A 17,247-nucleotide genomic window follows, 5' to 3' on the forward strand; every position below is an offset into this window, starting at 1 on the left:
TAAAACTGGCATCTTTCACTCAGCATAAGGACTTTGTGATTTATTCAAATTGTTACATATACCAATACTCTATTCCTTTGTATTGCTAAATAATATTCCATAATAATAAATGTACCATAGTTCATTTATCCATTCACCTGCTGAATCAGGTTTTGGCAATTATGAACAGAATTTCTATTAATATTTGTGTACAAGTTTTTTGGGCTAATGTCAGTTCTCATGTGTCTAAGATAAATATCTGAGAGTAGAACTCCTGGGTTTTATGGTAAGCGTATGTTTCAATTTGAATAAATTGTCAAACTATTTTCCAAAATGGCTGTAACACTTAGCATTCCCACTAGAAATGTTCCTTTGCTTATTCATAAAAATTTTAGAATTAGCTTATTTATATTAACAAAAATCCTGCAGGGATGTTCATTGTAATTTCACTAAATCTCTATTGATAGTTTGGGGAGCTTTGCCATATCTACTACATTGAGTATACGGATTTAAATCCATGCACACAGTATGCCTTTCCAAACATTTAGGTTTTCTTTGGTTTCATTATTTCACAGTTTATATGAATATATGTTTTACATGTTTTGTTAGATTAGTGCCTTAGTATTTCATTTCTTAAAGTTATTGTAAATAGTATTGAAATTTTTTCAGTTGACCCTGTATGCTGTATCCTTGATAAATTCACTGATTTATTCCAGGAGTTTGTTGCTTGTTTGCTTTGTTTGGCTTTAAATTCTGTATCATTCAGCATTTTCCAAAGAAAAAAAGTAAGTAGAAAATATATAGAGAGAGACCCAGGGGAGTGGCTCATGGGATGGTGGAAGGTGACAATTCCAAAATTTGTAGGACAGGCCAGCAGACTTGAAATTTGGGGGCAGGAGTTGATAAAATTTGGGGGCAGGAGTTGATATGTCTTGAGGGAAATTTCTTTTTCCTCAGCAAAACCTCAGTTTGCTTTTACCACCTTTAAAATGATTGAATGGGGCCCATACACATTATCAAGAATAATCTTTAATTTAAGTAAGCTGATTGCAGATGTTAACTGCATCTACAAAACACCTTTATTATGAGACCTATATTAGTTTTTAAGTTAGGTACAAATCTATTTAGCCTAGCTAGGCTTACACATAAAACTAACCATCGTAGAGTCTTTGGGAGTTTCTAGGTCAACAATAAACATTATCTATGAATAAGACAGCTATATTCCTCTTTTTCCCATCCATATAGCTGTTTATTCCTGTATCTACCATACTGGTCAGAACTTACAGAACAATGTTAAATAAGAATGATCAGAGTATATGTTCCTCTTCATTATTTGTCTAACTTAGAAATTTAATCTTTCAACGTTAGGGTGATGTTAGCTGTAAAATCTTTTTTTGTTTTTTTTGAGACAGAGTTTCGCTCTTGTTACCCAGGCTGGAGTGCAATGGCGCGATCTCGGCTCACCGCAACCTCCGCCTCCTGGGTTCAGGCAATTCTCCTGCCTCAGCCTCCTGAGTAGCTGGGATTACAGGCACGTGCCACCATGCCCAGCTAATTTTTTGTATTTTTAGTAGAGACGGGGTTTCACCATGTTGACCAGGATGGTCTGAATCTCTTGACCTCGTGATCCATCCGCCTCGGCCTCCCAAAGTGCTGGGATTACAGGCGTGAAACACCGCGCCCGGCCAGCTGTACAATCTTGACTGAGAAAGTTTCCTTCTATTTCAAGCTTGGCGAGAGATTTTTATTATAAATAGATACGGAGTTACAAAATGCATTTTACATGATCATGTTATCAGTTGTTGGCATTTGAATATTGAATCAGCCTTGCATCCCTGAGGTAAATCCCACCTTGATGTAAAGTTTTGAGGTTTTTCTATTTGGTTTAGTGTATTCATTGATAGAGCCAAATTGCCAACATTTTATTAAGGATTTATTTCTCTGTTCATAATAGATACTAGTCTGCAGTTTATTTTCTTCAAAATTTTGTTTTTAGTTTATTTTTTAAAAACTTTAAGGGCCAGCATACATGTGCAGGATGTGCAGGTTTGTTACACAGGAAAACACGTGCAATGTACTTTGCTGCACCTAGCAACGCATCATCTGGGTATTAAGCATGCTTTATCTATTTTTCCTCATGTTTTCCCACCCTGCTGACAGGCCCCAGCATGTATTGTTCCCTTCACTGTGTCCATACGGTCTTGTTGTTCAGCTCCCACTTAAATGTGAGAACATGCAGTGTTTGCTTTCCTGTTCCTGCATTAGTTTGCTGAGGATAATGGCTTTCAGCTTCATTCATGTCCCTGCAAACGACATGATCTTATTAGTTTTAATGGGGCATAGTATTCTATTGTGTATATGTACCACATTTTCTTTATCTATTCTACCATTAATGGGCATTTGGATTGATTCCATGTCTTTGCTACTGTGAACAGGGCTGCAATAAACATATACATGCATGTACCTTTATAATTGAATTAATTATATTCCCTTGGGTACATACCTAGTAAAGGGATTACTAGATCAAATAGTATTTCTGTCTTTAGATTTTTGCAGAATGTCTGCACTGTCTTTCACAACGATTGAATTAATTTCTTCTCCCACCCCCAGTGTGTATAAGCATTTCTTTTTCTCCACAACCTTGCCAGCATCTGCTATTTTTTATTTTGACTTTTTAGTAATAATCATTCTTACTGCTGTGTGATGGTAACTCATTGTGGTTTTGATTTGTATTTCCCTTATGATTTGTGGTGGTGAGCTTTTTTTCTTCTGTTTGTTGGCCACATAAATGTCTTCTTTTGGGAAGTGTCTGTTCATGTCATTTACTCAATTTTAATGGGGTTGTATGAGTTTTTTTCTTATAAATGTGTTTAAATTCCTTATAGACTCTGGATTTCAGACTTTTGTCAGACGAATAGATGGCAAAAATTTTCTCACATTCTGGAGGTTGTCTGTTACTTCTAATAATAGTTTCTTTTGCTGTGCAAAAACTCTTTAGTTTAATTAGATCACATTTGTCATTGTTTTCTTTTGTTGCAATTGCTTCTGGAAATTTTGTCATGAAATCTTTGTCTGTGCCTATATCCTGAATGGTATTGCCTAGGTTTTCTTATGGAGTTTTTACAGTTTTGGGTTTAACAGTTAAGTCTTTAATCTATCTTAATTTACTTTGTGTATAATGGGTAAGGAAGGGGACAAGTTTCAATTTTCTGCATATGGTTAGCCAGTTCTTCCAGCTCCATTTATTAAATAGGAACCTCTTTCCTCATTGCTTGTTTTTAGCTGGTTTGCCAAAGATCAGATGGTTGTGGATGTGTGGTCTTACTTTTGAGTTCTCTATTATGTTTCATTGGTCTATGTGTCTGTTTTTGTACCAGTTTCATGCTATTATGGTTACTGTCGCCTTGTAGAATAGTTTGAAGTAGGGTAGTGTAATGCCTCCAGCTTTATTTTTTTTTACTTAGAACTGTCTTGGCTATCTGGGCTCTTTTTGTTTGTTTGTTTGTTTACATATGAATTTTAAAATAGTTTTGTTTTTCTAATTCTGCAAATAATGTCAATGGTGGTTTAATGGGAATAGCATTGAATCTATAAATTACTTTGGGTAATATGGCCATTTAAAAAATTCTTACTATCCGTGAGCGTGGCCATTTTTTGCGTGTCCTCTCTGGTTTCCCTGAGAAGTAGTTTGTAGTTATCTGGAAGGGGTACTTTGCTTTTCTTGTTAGCTGTATTTCTAGGTATATTATTCTCTTTGTATGAACAATAGAAATAGGGACTCCTCCCTAACTCATTTTATGAAACCAGTATGATTCTGATACCAAAACCTGGTAGAGATACAAAAACAAAAAAGAAAGCCTATTACCTAATAAAAACTAAGAGAAATAATTTTAAGCACTTTAATTCCAAAACTGTATACAAATGTTTTACAGTGGTCCATCAGCAATAATTTCATGTCTATGTGTATACATAATAATCTTTCACACTGGGCAGACCAAATCTGTTTTCTATGTAATTTTCTATAAAAAATTTAAAATCTAAAAGGAAGAAGAAAAGCTGTTTTACCTCCTTGCTCCATTGGTTGGACCAAAGAGATGGGGTTTGGAGAAAAAAAAAAAAGCACACTACTTTAATATTAGGATGAAGATCACCTAGAGAAAGAGAATGTGCAGGGGAATTACGAATGATAAGCATAAGTTTGAAAGGTATATAATGTTTTAAACAGCACTTCTCCATTTTAGTGGCACAGCAGTTCAAGAGGGCATTTTGGAAGAGGAACTGGGTCATCTGTAACTTCATACTTTTTCTGTAGTTTGTTATCAGTGTGCACTTATTAACATGCTTGAAGGCCCTGGAGTTTCCATGGTGCCAGATCACAAAGAGTTTTAATTTGTAGCCTGCAATATTGCCCCCAAGCAAGTCTGTTTTCCTGTCCTTAAAAGCCTTCACACCTGGCATTGACGACACTTCATTATAGATGAAAGTCCTTTCAGGCATCTGTTTCCAGAATAGGGAGGTTTCATTCATATTGAAGATTTGCTCTGGCAAGTAATTTTCCTCCACAATCAGCTTATGTAGTTTCTCAAAATTCTTCAGCTGCTTTCACATCAGCACTTACAGACTTACCACTCATTTTCACATTATGTAAAAATAATGATTCTTGAATAATTTAAGCCACTCAGAGCTAGCAGTAAATTCAACATCATAGTCAAGTCCAGCCTTGTCTTTTTACTTTGCAAAGAAACTTTTTGCTTTGGCTGTGATTATCATTGTGCTGAGGGTGATACACTTCTGTGTCTAGCCTTTGATCCACGTCATTAGAAGTTTCTCCTTATCTTATATAAGTACTTTTAAATTTTTTGTTTATCCCATTGTCCTTGATAAATCATATTCTTTAAAAGCTTTTGCTATTGTGTTCTTGTTCTTCAAGATCATAGCTATGTTGGACAGAAACATGTATGATTGGTGAGCAATAATCATCATTGATTTTCTACCTTCCTTGTCCTTAATCACTTTTGATTTCCTATTCAGACGAATGATTCAATGTGGCTTCTTATTGGTAACTTTAGCCGTGGATTTTGTATGCTTAGGGGCCATGATGAGAGAAACCACATAAGATTTGATCAAGTACGAAAGAAAATGATGCAATCAACAGAAAAAAATAAACACAAGGTGTATGAGACTGCTGCTGGCCTAATGTAGCATATTGTTTTACACTAAACATTTTTTATTATAGCTAGAAGAAATATACTCAAGCAGAAAGTATACAAAGTATATACTGGTAAATATACGAACCAGTAACATAGACATATACTATCATTATTAAGTATTATGAAAAGTAGGTAACTGCATGTAGTATATTTTCATAAGACCGGCAGCACAGTAGCTTTCTTTACACCAGTATCATCACAAATGTGTGAATAATCTTTGCAATGGCTATGATGTCATCAGGCAACAACAATTTTTCAGCTCCGTCATGATCTTATGGGAACATCATTGTGTATATGGTCCATGGTTGACTGAAACATCATTATGCAGCACATGACTATATTTAGAAAATGAGTATTATTGTATATAAATATATCTGGTAGGCCAAATGAAAACAAATAAAAAACATCCAACCTTTATTAGAAATATCAAAAGATTTCTCAATTAGGAAAAAGATAACCAACCAAAATAGAATAGACCATAACTAATTTTCCAATATTGTTGAACTTTTTCAGAATTTTGATGAAAAAGATAATGTTTTAAATAACAAAACTTACAAAAAAATTTAGTCTTTGGCTAAAAATAATGGAAAGGCAATTAAAAAAAACCCACAAACTATGTAAGTGGCTTTTGACACTGATCTCAGAAGAATATTAGATAAAGATCTCAACATATTAGGTGCTCAATAAATATCCATCAAATGAGGATAGTTAATCTATCAGCAGGATATTAAATACTTTCTTCATATTGTATATAACACTTCAGGAATTGTAAGGTCTATTCATGTATTGGTTTTTCCCTGTTTTTTTTTAGTAAAATCATTATAAACCTGGGGTGATTTACATCACTTTACTTCATACCCATGGCAGTTGGTGATCCTATTCAGCAGACTAAACATTGGTCTGGGAGAGGAGATCTTGCCTACTACTGAGTATTTAAATTTGAGTCTAAGCAAGTCATTTGATATTCACCTCAGTTTTCTTATGCATATAATAAACTATTTAAATGAAAGCTCTGTCATTTTCTAATTTTTCCATCTCCGATAAATATTACTTTTTAATTCTTCCTGTTCATAGCTGCCAGAATAAAACTCCAGGTCTAAAATTATAAAATTCTTATTTGTATATAAGCTGTATTTGCAGAAATTTCCAAATAGCATTTAAAATAATCATTTTAGATTCACCTATCTGAGGTAAACAAAATAATCTCAGATTCCTGAGCTGCTTCTCTCCCCTGCTCTTCTTATTTCCATGTCTCTGCCCTTTAAAAGAATGCAACTATCCCTTCTAGCTCACTAATTCCTTTCCTTTCTCTCTATCCTGTCACTATACTGATAATACGCCCACTAATGCTTGCTAACCGTTATGTCAAATTTTGCAGTTAGCATGACAGAGGAATGCAGAAGGGAATAGGCATTGAATAAGATGATTACTATTGCTTGAACACTTTATGGATTAGAAAGACCACAGATGTGGGTCAGATGTGACTGGGATACTAATAGAAAGAAAGAATGTGCATGCAGATTATGGCAAGAACAGAGATCAGCAAATCGGATTTATTGATGGGGACTATGTAATAGGAGAATTTTAATCATACAAAACTACCTCTTGTCCCTAAAGTCTAACCTCAGATATCAAGGATGAAAACCCATTATGCAAATAAATCATATATTCATTTCTTTAAATTGTCATTTTCTTGGTTTCAAGGTTAACCTCAGGACATAATGGAATACAAAAAGCCATAAATAAACCTGAATGTGGAGAGGTGTAAATTTAAATTACATCTCATTCTACATGTGTTTTTCAGTGATAAATAACATTTAAGTATGTTCTACATTAAGCAAGAAATAATAATTTGGGTATGGCACGGGGGCTCACGCCTATAATCCCAGCACCTCGGGAGGCTGAGGCGGGTGGATCAAGAGATCAAGAGATCGAGACCATCCTGGTCAACATGGTGAAACCCCGTCTCTACTAAAAATACAAAAAATTAGCTGGGCATGGTGGCGTGTGCCTGTAATCCCAGCTACTCAGGAGGCTGAGGCAGGAGAATTGCCTGAACCCAGGAGGCAGAGGTTGCGGTGAGCCAAGATCGCACCATTGCACTCCAGCCTGGGTAACAAGAGCGAAACTCCGTCTCAAAAAGAAAAAAAAAGAAATAATAATTTGCATTTAAATCAAATTAAAATATTTTTAGTATTTTCTTGATCAGTTGGAGTTGTAAAATGAAGAGGAAAAGTATTAAGTCATGCTATTTATCAGGAGCATGTCTGTTCTATTAATATGACAACATCAACACTTTAATCAATGACAACAAGCCCAAGTTGTTTCTGAGATGTCATGAGCCTACATCTTTTTGAATACCAATAATAGCAAATAACTTTAAGAAGAGCAGCCAAAAGAAGAGAATCCTGCAAAGGCAAATGACCAGGAGTCATACAACATAGACATGCAGGAATAACAGCATTCAAAACAGAAAGAAAAACGAGCAGATTCAAAAAAGGAATTTAACCACAGGAAATGTACAATGTTATATGACTCTATCTTTTGTTGACTTTTTATTTTAAAAATGTACATGGTGAGTGAAATAAAATCAATCGCTTGAAGCATCCTGATCGTCTACGTCACGTTATAAAGTTATCTTGCTATCGTATAGGCATTAAAGAGTTACATATTTAATGTCATCTTCTCAGTCTGGACTTCTTGGGAAAGCTTTCCAGATATTTGAAAGGACTTAGGTATTGTAATTTAAGCTGTATCTCCTTTAGGGGGGACCCCAAATCCAGTAGCATTGTGGTTCTTGCAGACTCATAGAGGTACCGACTTGATGGTCTTTGACGAGATCCAGAATTCTCTGGATTACTAGGAAGATACTTTTGTACTCTTAATTTACGTTCTCCCAAACAGAGTCTCTCTATAGTCTCTAAGCTACCTGGAGCTGGATGTGAAATGACACAAGAATCCCTGTGGCCACCACCCCTGGACTGTGTTGGACCAGAACTGAAGCCAGCTTGTCACTGGGTCTGGCAGAAAGCCTGCTGTCACTCCCTAGCTACCACCTATGTTTACTCAAAGCCCTGGAGCTGTAAAATCAGCAGAGCAAAAGCCACCCAGGCCTGTGTCTTTCCCTGCAGGGCAGTGAGTTCCCCCAGGCCCTGGGCAGAAGCAGCCAAACACTTTCAAAGTTCCCCCTGGTATTCGACTGTACTGTAGCCGAGTTGGCACTCAAACCGCAAGACAGAGTCCTTCCCACTCTTCTCTCCCATTTCCAAAGTCGGGGCAGCCTGACCACCACCAATGTTTCCTTGAAGCCCACGGGCTCTTAAGACAGCTGTCGTAAATGCTGTCTGGCCTGGGACTCTCCCTGCAGGGAAGTGGGGTCTCTTTGGCCCAAGACAAGTTCAGAAATCCTAAGCAAGAGCCAAGTCCTGCAACTGGGGACGCTAATAGCCAATTGGTGCTCTATCACGCTGTGGCTGAGCTGGTACCTAAGTGCAACACAAAGTCCCCTTTACTATTCCCTTCACTTTTCTGAAGTGGAAGCAGTTTTACCCTACAGTCACCCCAGCCGGGAATGTGCTGAGTTTCACCCGAGGCCAGCAAGTCTCCGTGTGCCACCCAAGGCCATTGAGGTAGTACCTGTGTATCACTGCTGGTTATTCAGGGCCCAAGGGCTCTATAGTTAGCACGTAATGAATCCTGCCAAGTCTGAGTCTTTCCCTTCAAGGCAATGGGATCACTTCTGGATAAGGGTGTGTCTAGAAATGTCTAGAAGGTAGGACTAGAAATGTGGCCTCACAACTCTTAACCAATACCCTATGCTGCTGCGGCTGAGGTGGTTTCCAAAATAATTGACAAAGTCCTCCTTGTTCTACTTTCTCCTCTCCTCAAGTGGAAGGAAGGCGTCTCTTTTGGAGTCACAGCTTTGCAACCTGGGCTTGGAGAGGAATGATACCACCCCTCCCTTAGCCGCCCCAGCTGGTGTCTCAGTAGGTCACTTCCTTGCTCAGCCCACTGTGTCTGGGCCCTGTTCAGCCCTAGGACTCACCTAGATGTTGCTGTCCTTGTGGCCTAGAGTACCTTTCAAGGGTTTGTTTTTCAAGCCCTAGGGCCCTTTAGCTCAATGGCAAGGCTTGCAGAAACTCAAATTCCCAACACTGGGATTAGCACTTCCCCTCTAGCTAGGGCTGGTTTAAATACACCTGCTGTGGGCAAGCAGCAAATGAGGTCTGTCTAGTTTTGCTTTCTGCTATATAAAGTGTTGCACTGAGTTCAATGCCTTCTAATTGCTGGCTCTCCCTCTCCGGGTGCTCTCCACACCATGCTGCTGCCGCCAGGATTGGAAAATTAGTGGTGTTGGCAATTCAAGACTGTTTTTCTGACCTTTTCAGTGCCTCTTTCATTGAAATGAAGTTAAATCCAGTTACTGTGAGTACTCACCTGATTTTGGTTCTTACAAAAGTGCTTTATTCATGTAGATTATTAATTGGTGTCCTTGTGGGAAGGGGTGACGATTGGTGGAGACTTCTATTCAGCCATGTTGCCACACCCCTGTCAAATTATCTTGCTCTTGAAGAAAAAGAAAATACATAAGAAACTAGGTACCATAAAAATGATTTCAAGAGGTAAAAATTTTGAAATTATAATGATGAGTTGGAAGAGTTATTAAAATAAAAATTTTAAGCAAAGTAGAACATCTGGTATCATATAATAAAAATGGTTTCCAATGAAGAGGAAAAAAGTGAGTTCACATTTACAAACTTTTATATAAAACACTATGCTATAATGTTTTCTCATTATTTTACTTTATTCTCAGAAACTAAAAAAAAAAAAAACACATGAATGGAGCAATTGTTTTAGAGTTGCAGATGGAGAAGAGAAATTTTAATGTTCACATTCAGCTGAAGAACCAGAGGTTTCTATTATCAGAGGCTATGCCCTTTGCATGAAAGTATGAACAGCTTTGAAGTTTAGACTATCATATATTTTAAATAATAAAATCATGCACAACGTGGGCATTAATAAGCTCCTTAGAACTATCTGAAGCACCTGGGTGAAGTCCCAGAGTTCATGAGGTCATTTTTATTTATAATGATATATTATCTTCATGTGAGAGTGTACACGCAGAAAGCACATGTCTAGTGAGACTAGTTTCTGATGAGGGATCTTGTCAAGTAAGACATATTTTATTTCTTTCTCAACCACAGATAATTATTTCCAATTTTAAAAAGAGTAATAGATATTTTCTCAAAACGTTAATATGTACCAATTATTTCATCACTAGAACTATATAGAGACAAAACCCATCCAAAGATATATATACTTAAAATGGGTACATTTTATTTCATGTAAGTTATACTCTAAATAAAGTTGAATTTAAAAAGTTTATAGATTTTGCAGATGTGCTATGAATAAGAATCATATTTGGTTTTTAGTTATAAACTTCTCTCTGATTAAGCTATAAAGACTTTTACAAACATGCCTTTACCAAGTAAATATATTATTTATGCAGTTTCAGTGTTTATCTATACTTACCTGTTCATAACAAGTCATGTGTACTTATTAAACATCGAGATTTTAGGGCACACCTAAAACCAACTGAATCTGCATGGTTTATCAACTGTATCAGGTGATTGCAAATAAGAGCACATTTGAGAAACAGTACTTTTGTTTCTCTCAACCCCTTGTACAAATAATTTTTTACTCGGTTTTCTTCCAGCTTGAATTTCTGTCAGTCTCTGAATTTTCCAAAGTTTTTTGGATCTCTGCTTTCTAAAATTGTAGATATTACAATATGCATTGCTGACATCCTCATCAGGATTTGAAAAAATAAATAAATACAGGGAAAGACCAGTGAATGCCTATTTTGGTTTGTTACATCAGGTAATGGAGTGAAAGAAAAGAAAAATAGGGCATTGGCACTTCCAATGTCACCTTCCTAAGCATACATAGCAATAATACTAGTGTTCCTATCTCCCAACTTATGATGCAATTTGCTGAAAAAAAAAAAAAAGAAAGAAAATATTTCAAGCATTTTGAAGGTGATCCAATATCTTTGAAACAAAACAAGAGCATGCAATATTACCAAACAAACAATGCTGTATTATTTCATTAGTCATTGGAAAAAGCAAACTTGCAAATTTGAAAAAATAATAATAAGTTTAGAATGCCATGCAATTACCTGCTTCTGAGTTCAAAGAATTGCATTATAATACTTGTTTTGTTATAAACAATTATTGATGCTAAATGTATAATCAATACAGTTATTATTAAAAAACATAGTCTCAGTAAGTTTTAACTATTTATTTTTGTCATTTTCAGAAATTCTAAATTATTGATTGGTTTTGGTTATGGTTACAGAAAGTTGTCTGAACTGATTAAAAATGCTGACAAAACAATGAAATTTCTGGTACACCGGTACCCATTACCAGAGAAGCAGCCACCCGTTTGTTAGCAGAAAGCTTATTTGCATTTTACGCAAATAGATGTCCTTAAAGAAGCCACATTAAAATCACCTGAAATGCTCATCAAAAACAGACTTCTGAGCTCAGCCCCAGAAATAATAAATCTAAATCTTAAAGGCAGTGGCCCAAGAATTCCTATTTTAACTAGGTCCCTAGAAAATTCATATATAAAACAGATTGAGTAATTCTTTGTATTTTAAGAACTCTGAAGCTGATCAGGACAGGAGTCTGACACTATCACTGAGGTCACAGTGGCTTTGTCATAGCCAGAAGCACAAATAAATCTCTGTGACAGTGTTATGCTTACTATCTATGAAAGCACATCTCCCTGAGTAAATAACACAATCTTTAGAAAAAGCTGCCTTACAACCATCTGACTGACTTTGGGCTACTTCTTCATAAAAGGAATTACTAGATTCACAAACTAAAAGAAACAATTTTTTTTCCCCTCTGAATGCTATAATTGCTAAATCATAGTAACTTGTGGCATATGTGTATATGTGTATATGTAAATGAATATATATATATGTGTGTATATATACACACAGAGATATATTCATTATATATAAATATATATGTGTGTATGTATATATATGTGTGTATATATATACACACACACACATATATATATATATATATATATATTCATTTATACACACATACATATGTTTCCATTCATACACAAAACCAGCTTTTCAAGTTATTTCTTGCGGACAATGAATGAGATGGTATTAAGGTGGAGATAAGGAAATGGAAGTATTACACATGTAAGAAGGGTAATTTCAGATTTCTGATACCCTCACCACAGATACCAAAGAAACTGGTAAAATACAGAAGGCATACCTAAGAAGTAACAACAAAATAATTTTATGTTTAAATCTGCTTATGTATAATATTCTATTTTCTGCCTACCATCTTTATCTTTTTCGCTATCCTTTTCTTGACTCTTGATACTTATACTACCCTATACACTTTCCTCATTCTTGTATTTCTTAATCTATATGTAATATATTCATTTTATTTTCAGGTGAACAGTTTATTGAGCTTTTACAATATGTACTTTAAATATTTTGGATGTCAAGATTTGACATAAAATTGATTTCACTTAATAAGCACATTATAAGCCATTTAATGGCTGCATTATCCTTAACTAATTTTAAATTGATCTTTGCCCAGTACACAACTCCTATGATAATCAATCTCATAAAAATGATTAGCTTGCACACACAATTATGGGTCAGCTTTTCCCCACGTGAATAGTAGGTGTTTTTATAAGGGAAATGCATTAATTAAAGCAAAAAAAAAAAAAAAACTCAGAATACAAAATATATCTGGTATGTATTATATCCATATACCATATTTACCAGAGGAAAAAGAAATATTTTATTTATATAATTAATCCAGCTTTTTTCTTATCTTTGCTTAAAAAAAAAAAAAGCAAAGAGAAGCAATCTGCACTGGTTTGCAAAGAAATTTAGGTTAATTGAAGCCATTTACTAAAGAGAAACTTGATTGCCTGAAAGAGTCAATGCATCTCAAAAAAAGAGGTATTTCCAGGAAGTAAAAGACGGTCTGGCAAAATATTTCAGTGGCGCCATTTTAAAATTGGCTAAATAATTTATTAACATGACCCTAATTCTTTCAAAACATTTTGAAAACAGAGTGCTTTCAAAATTGAAAAATCAAATTATTTTAGCAAGGTGTATCCTCCAGGGATAACAGGAAAAAATATCTTGAAGCAATGCAATTGAAGTTATGACAAAATACTAATTAAAAATTGAGCATACGTTCCAATATGAATGCTTCTACCACATATCTAAGATATAATTTATATAGTGAAGCTGTCATTCCTTAGACAACACTATTTATTAAATTGCATTCAATTTTTGTTATGATATTAGTTTTACTATTTATTTTTTAATCTTGGATAATGACTTTTAGCTCCATGTTTATTTATATATTCTGAAGATTATAAAATCACCATTCACAAAAGTTTTCGTCTCTAGGTTTTACTTCCATATTTTAGAAGTTTCCCTGAAGTGTCAGAAAAGTATATACAAATGTATAAGTAGTCAGTATGTATGCATATACAATGTAATGGTTCCATAGTTTATATAGGTAGATACAGTGGGCTATTGGAGAAATTTTCCTTGTCTTTTCATGTGATGACTTCTTTTCCTTTAATCCCCAGCACTGAGAATGCTGAATCAAATGGTAGTTCTACTTTCAGTTCTTTAAGGAATCTCCATACTCTTTTCCATATTGATTATTTTCACCAGTTTACACTCCAACCGGCACTGTAGAAGTGTTTTCGTTTCACAAAATCCAAGCCAATATCTATTTTTTTTTTTAATTTTTTAAATTGTGGCCATTCTTGCAGGAATAAGGTGCTATGTAATAGTGGTTTTAATCTGCATGTCCCTGATCATTAGTGATGTTGAAAAAATTTTTTATACGCTTGTTGGCAGATGTACCTCTTCTTTTGAGAATTCATGTCCTTTGCCCAGTTTTTGATGGGATACATGTAATTTAAATGGATCATATCTTACTGAAACTGAAAAGTGTTTTATCTCATGTGTTGAGTGTCTGGAATTTGTTATTTCAACAGAATTGGTTTTCTTGACCTTTGCATTCCAGTGTTCACTGGATTGGTAATTGTTTGGTAGTTGATAAGGTATTATTAGGTAAAAGCCATAGTTACTTAAAACAGGCAAGTTTTGATTTGTTCTAACAGATTATATATCACTGTTTAGCAATATTTTGTTTATAGCTTACATTGATTGAAAATGATCTGTAAATTTTTTATTGAGTAATATTGAATTATTTCTAAATCACATTTCTCTTTTCCCAACTATGAATACATTTATTTTTATTTCATTAAGCTCAATGAGAAAAATATTAATTTTTTACAGAATGACAGAATTGTAGAATTACATAGATATATCATGAAGATAAACCAATACCATCCCTTCTTTCTTTAAGTGAACAGAAGCTTAAATGGTTTGTCCCACAGTAAAATACCTGCTATATGATTAGATCCTAGATTTCTTAATTCCTTTGATACTTTCATGCTCTTTGTATCGCAGGAATTTGAGTACTTGATGACAAAAACTATGAGTTTTTGATTTTCAAGATCCGTTACAATTCATTTTAGTACGCATAATTTTTTTTCTCAGCATTATCGTGTAACATCCCAATTAGCATTTTAGATATGGATGTTCAGTCCCTTCATATATCATGGGGCCATAAGCAACTTACTTCTGGTTGACAGAAAAGTATCCTAGAAAGGGGCAGTTTAGCAAGACAAAAAGATTTCTAGACAATAGCTAGTCTACTCTGGCCAAATACCACAGAAAAAAATTGTGGTTTCATGCCCTCCACATTAATTAAGTCCCAGTGGAGAACGTAAACTTAAAACCTCACAGATGTGTGACAATGTGCTGCTCCACTTCTGATATGTACGTAATGGAACTAAAGCTGGTCCAAGTGATAATTAGCTCAAAGAAGTTACTGTGCATGTGAGTTGTGAATGTTTGGAGTAGAGGACTCCTAAAAACTATAAAGCAAAGGTGCCAGAAAAAGGCCTAAAGATTTACAGGCACTCTTCCATAGATGAAGGAAGTAGTCTCAATGGAAAATTTAAAAATACATTGATCTGAATGAAAATAAAAGTACAGCATATCAAGTTTCTGGAACACAGCTAAAACAGTGCTGAGAGGGAAAACTATAACACCACGTGCTGCTAGAAAAGAGGAAAAGTCTGAAATTAATCATCTAAGTTCTCAGCTCAAGAACCTGGAAGATTAACGCAAAACCAAAGCTGAAGGAAGGAAGAACTTAGTAAGGATAAGGGCAGAATTAAACTGAAATTTAACTGAAAACAGAAATAGCAATACAGAAAAATCAATCAATTACAGGACTGGTTCTTTGAAAGGATCAATAAAATTGACCAACCTCTAGAAAAACAAATCTAGAAAAGACACAAAAATTGTCAATATCAGGGATAAAACAGGATATAACTATAGACCCTACAGACATCAAAAGAATAAGAAAATATTATAAACAACTTTACACATACAGACTATATCTCACACACATGGACAGCATGGAAGAAATACACCAATTGCTCAATAAACACTAACTACCACAATTTATCCAATATGAAATAGGTAATTTTCATAGTCCTATAACTGCTAAATAAATTGAATTTACAATTTTTAAAATGTCATAAAAGATATATCCAGACCCTAATGGTTTTATTAGAGAATTCAATGAAACGTTTAAAGAAGAATTAACAGCAATTCAACAAAATTTCATGCAGAATAAAAGAGGAGAAAACACTCACTGATTCATTTTATAAAGGTAATTTTATCCTGGTGCTAAAATCAGACAAAGAGAGTTGAAAATGTAGACTACATATTGGGTACCATGTACACTGCTCGGTGACAGGTTCACCAGCATCTTAGAAATCACAGCTAAAGAACTTACCCATGTAACCAATAACAACCTGTACCCCCAAAACCATTGAAATTAAGAATAAATTACATGTATCCAAGTATTTAGTTACATATGTTTATGTAGCTTTAACTTTGTTACTCACTTGCAATGTGACCTTTGATTATCTACATTTTCATCACGTCAATTGTAAAATGATGTCAGTTCAACAAATCTATCTAGAATATCGGTTCCAGTTTTAAAGCTTTATGATTTTATGGTTCAGGTCTACTGAATATGCCTTAATTATTTGTCATAAAATGTCAAAGGTCAAGTTCTGTCACTGAAAGAATGTGCCACTACTCTTCTTTATCACAGCCAAACCAAGTTATACTTACTGTACTACATCACTTTAATGCCTTTTCTGGCACCTTCACTTTACAGTTCTTAGGAGTCCTCTATGCCAAACATTCGCAACTCACATGGACTGTCACTTCCTTGACCTGCTGATCACTTGACCTGCTGTGACTCAGAGTATTTTCCTGCTGCTCTCATGTCCCCACAATTTCTCTCACCTAATTCCACAGACTTCACATTTCCTATCTTTATCATTTTAAGTCCATATGATTTTAAACACTATAGAAAAGTTATCTAATTGCTGATTGAACCCCCTAAAAACCCAAGTAAACAATATTAGAGAAACTCTCAACTGTACCAATCAATTACTTTTGATGTACCCATAGTCAAATGTCTATCTACATCAAGGTATATAAACAGGATCACATTTTAACAATTATTGAACGAAATCCTTCTTTCCATTCAGACTTCAGTTAAAATTCTTTACCACCAAATTTCTTGAACATTTCAGACTGTCACTTAATGCTTCTTTTTATTATTCATTGTCATTGATTACATTGGATTTTTGCTCCTATGCCTTCCCTGAAATTGAAATCTCAAATATACCATCTCTCAGAATTTCAAATCCCACTCTATGTCTATTGCTGCTACAAAAAAAAAAAAAAAAAATCAAATGCAAAACAGGGAAACAAACAAGCAATACAAAGACAGTCTTGATGGAATTGCATTGGAGAAGCCAGGCAAGAACAATGGGATTGAAGGAGGTATTGTTAAACAGCTCAGCCTTACATTGAGGAAAGGTAAAG

The 17,247-nt window shown here is 34.8% G+C and overlaps 1 protein-coding gene across 1 annotated transcript in view; it reads right to left on the minus strand.

Annotated features, from left to right (window-relative positions):
• SI (sucrase-isomaltase) overlaps positions 1–17,247 on the minus strand; it is a 148,012-nt gene that overhangs the window by 122,971 nt on the left and 7,794 nt on the right. Inside the window, exon 2 of the mRNA XM_074405608.1 lies at positions 9,627–9,755. The gene's annotated coding sequence lies outside the window, so the exon portion shown is untranslated. The remainder of the gene's footprint in view (positions 1–9,626; positions 9,756–17,247) is intronic.

This window comes from Saimiri boliviensis, chromosome 9 (genome assembly GCF_048565385.1).
Source record: "Saimiri boliviensis isolate mSaiBol1 chromosome 9, mSaiBol1.pri, whole genome shotgun sequence".
Lineage (NCBI taxonomy): Eukaryota > Metazoa > Chordata > Mammalia > Primates > Cebidae > Saimiri > Saimiri boliviensis.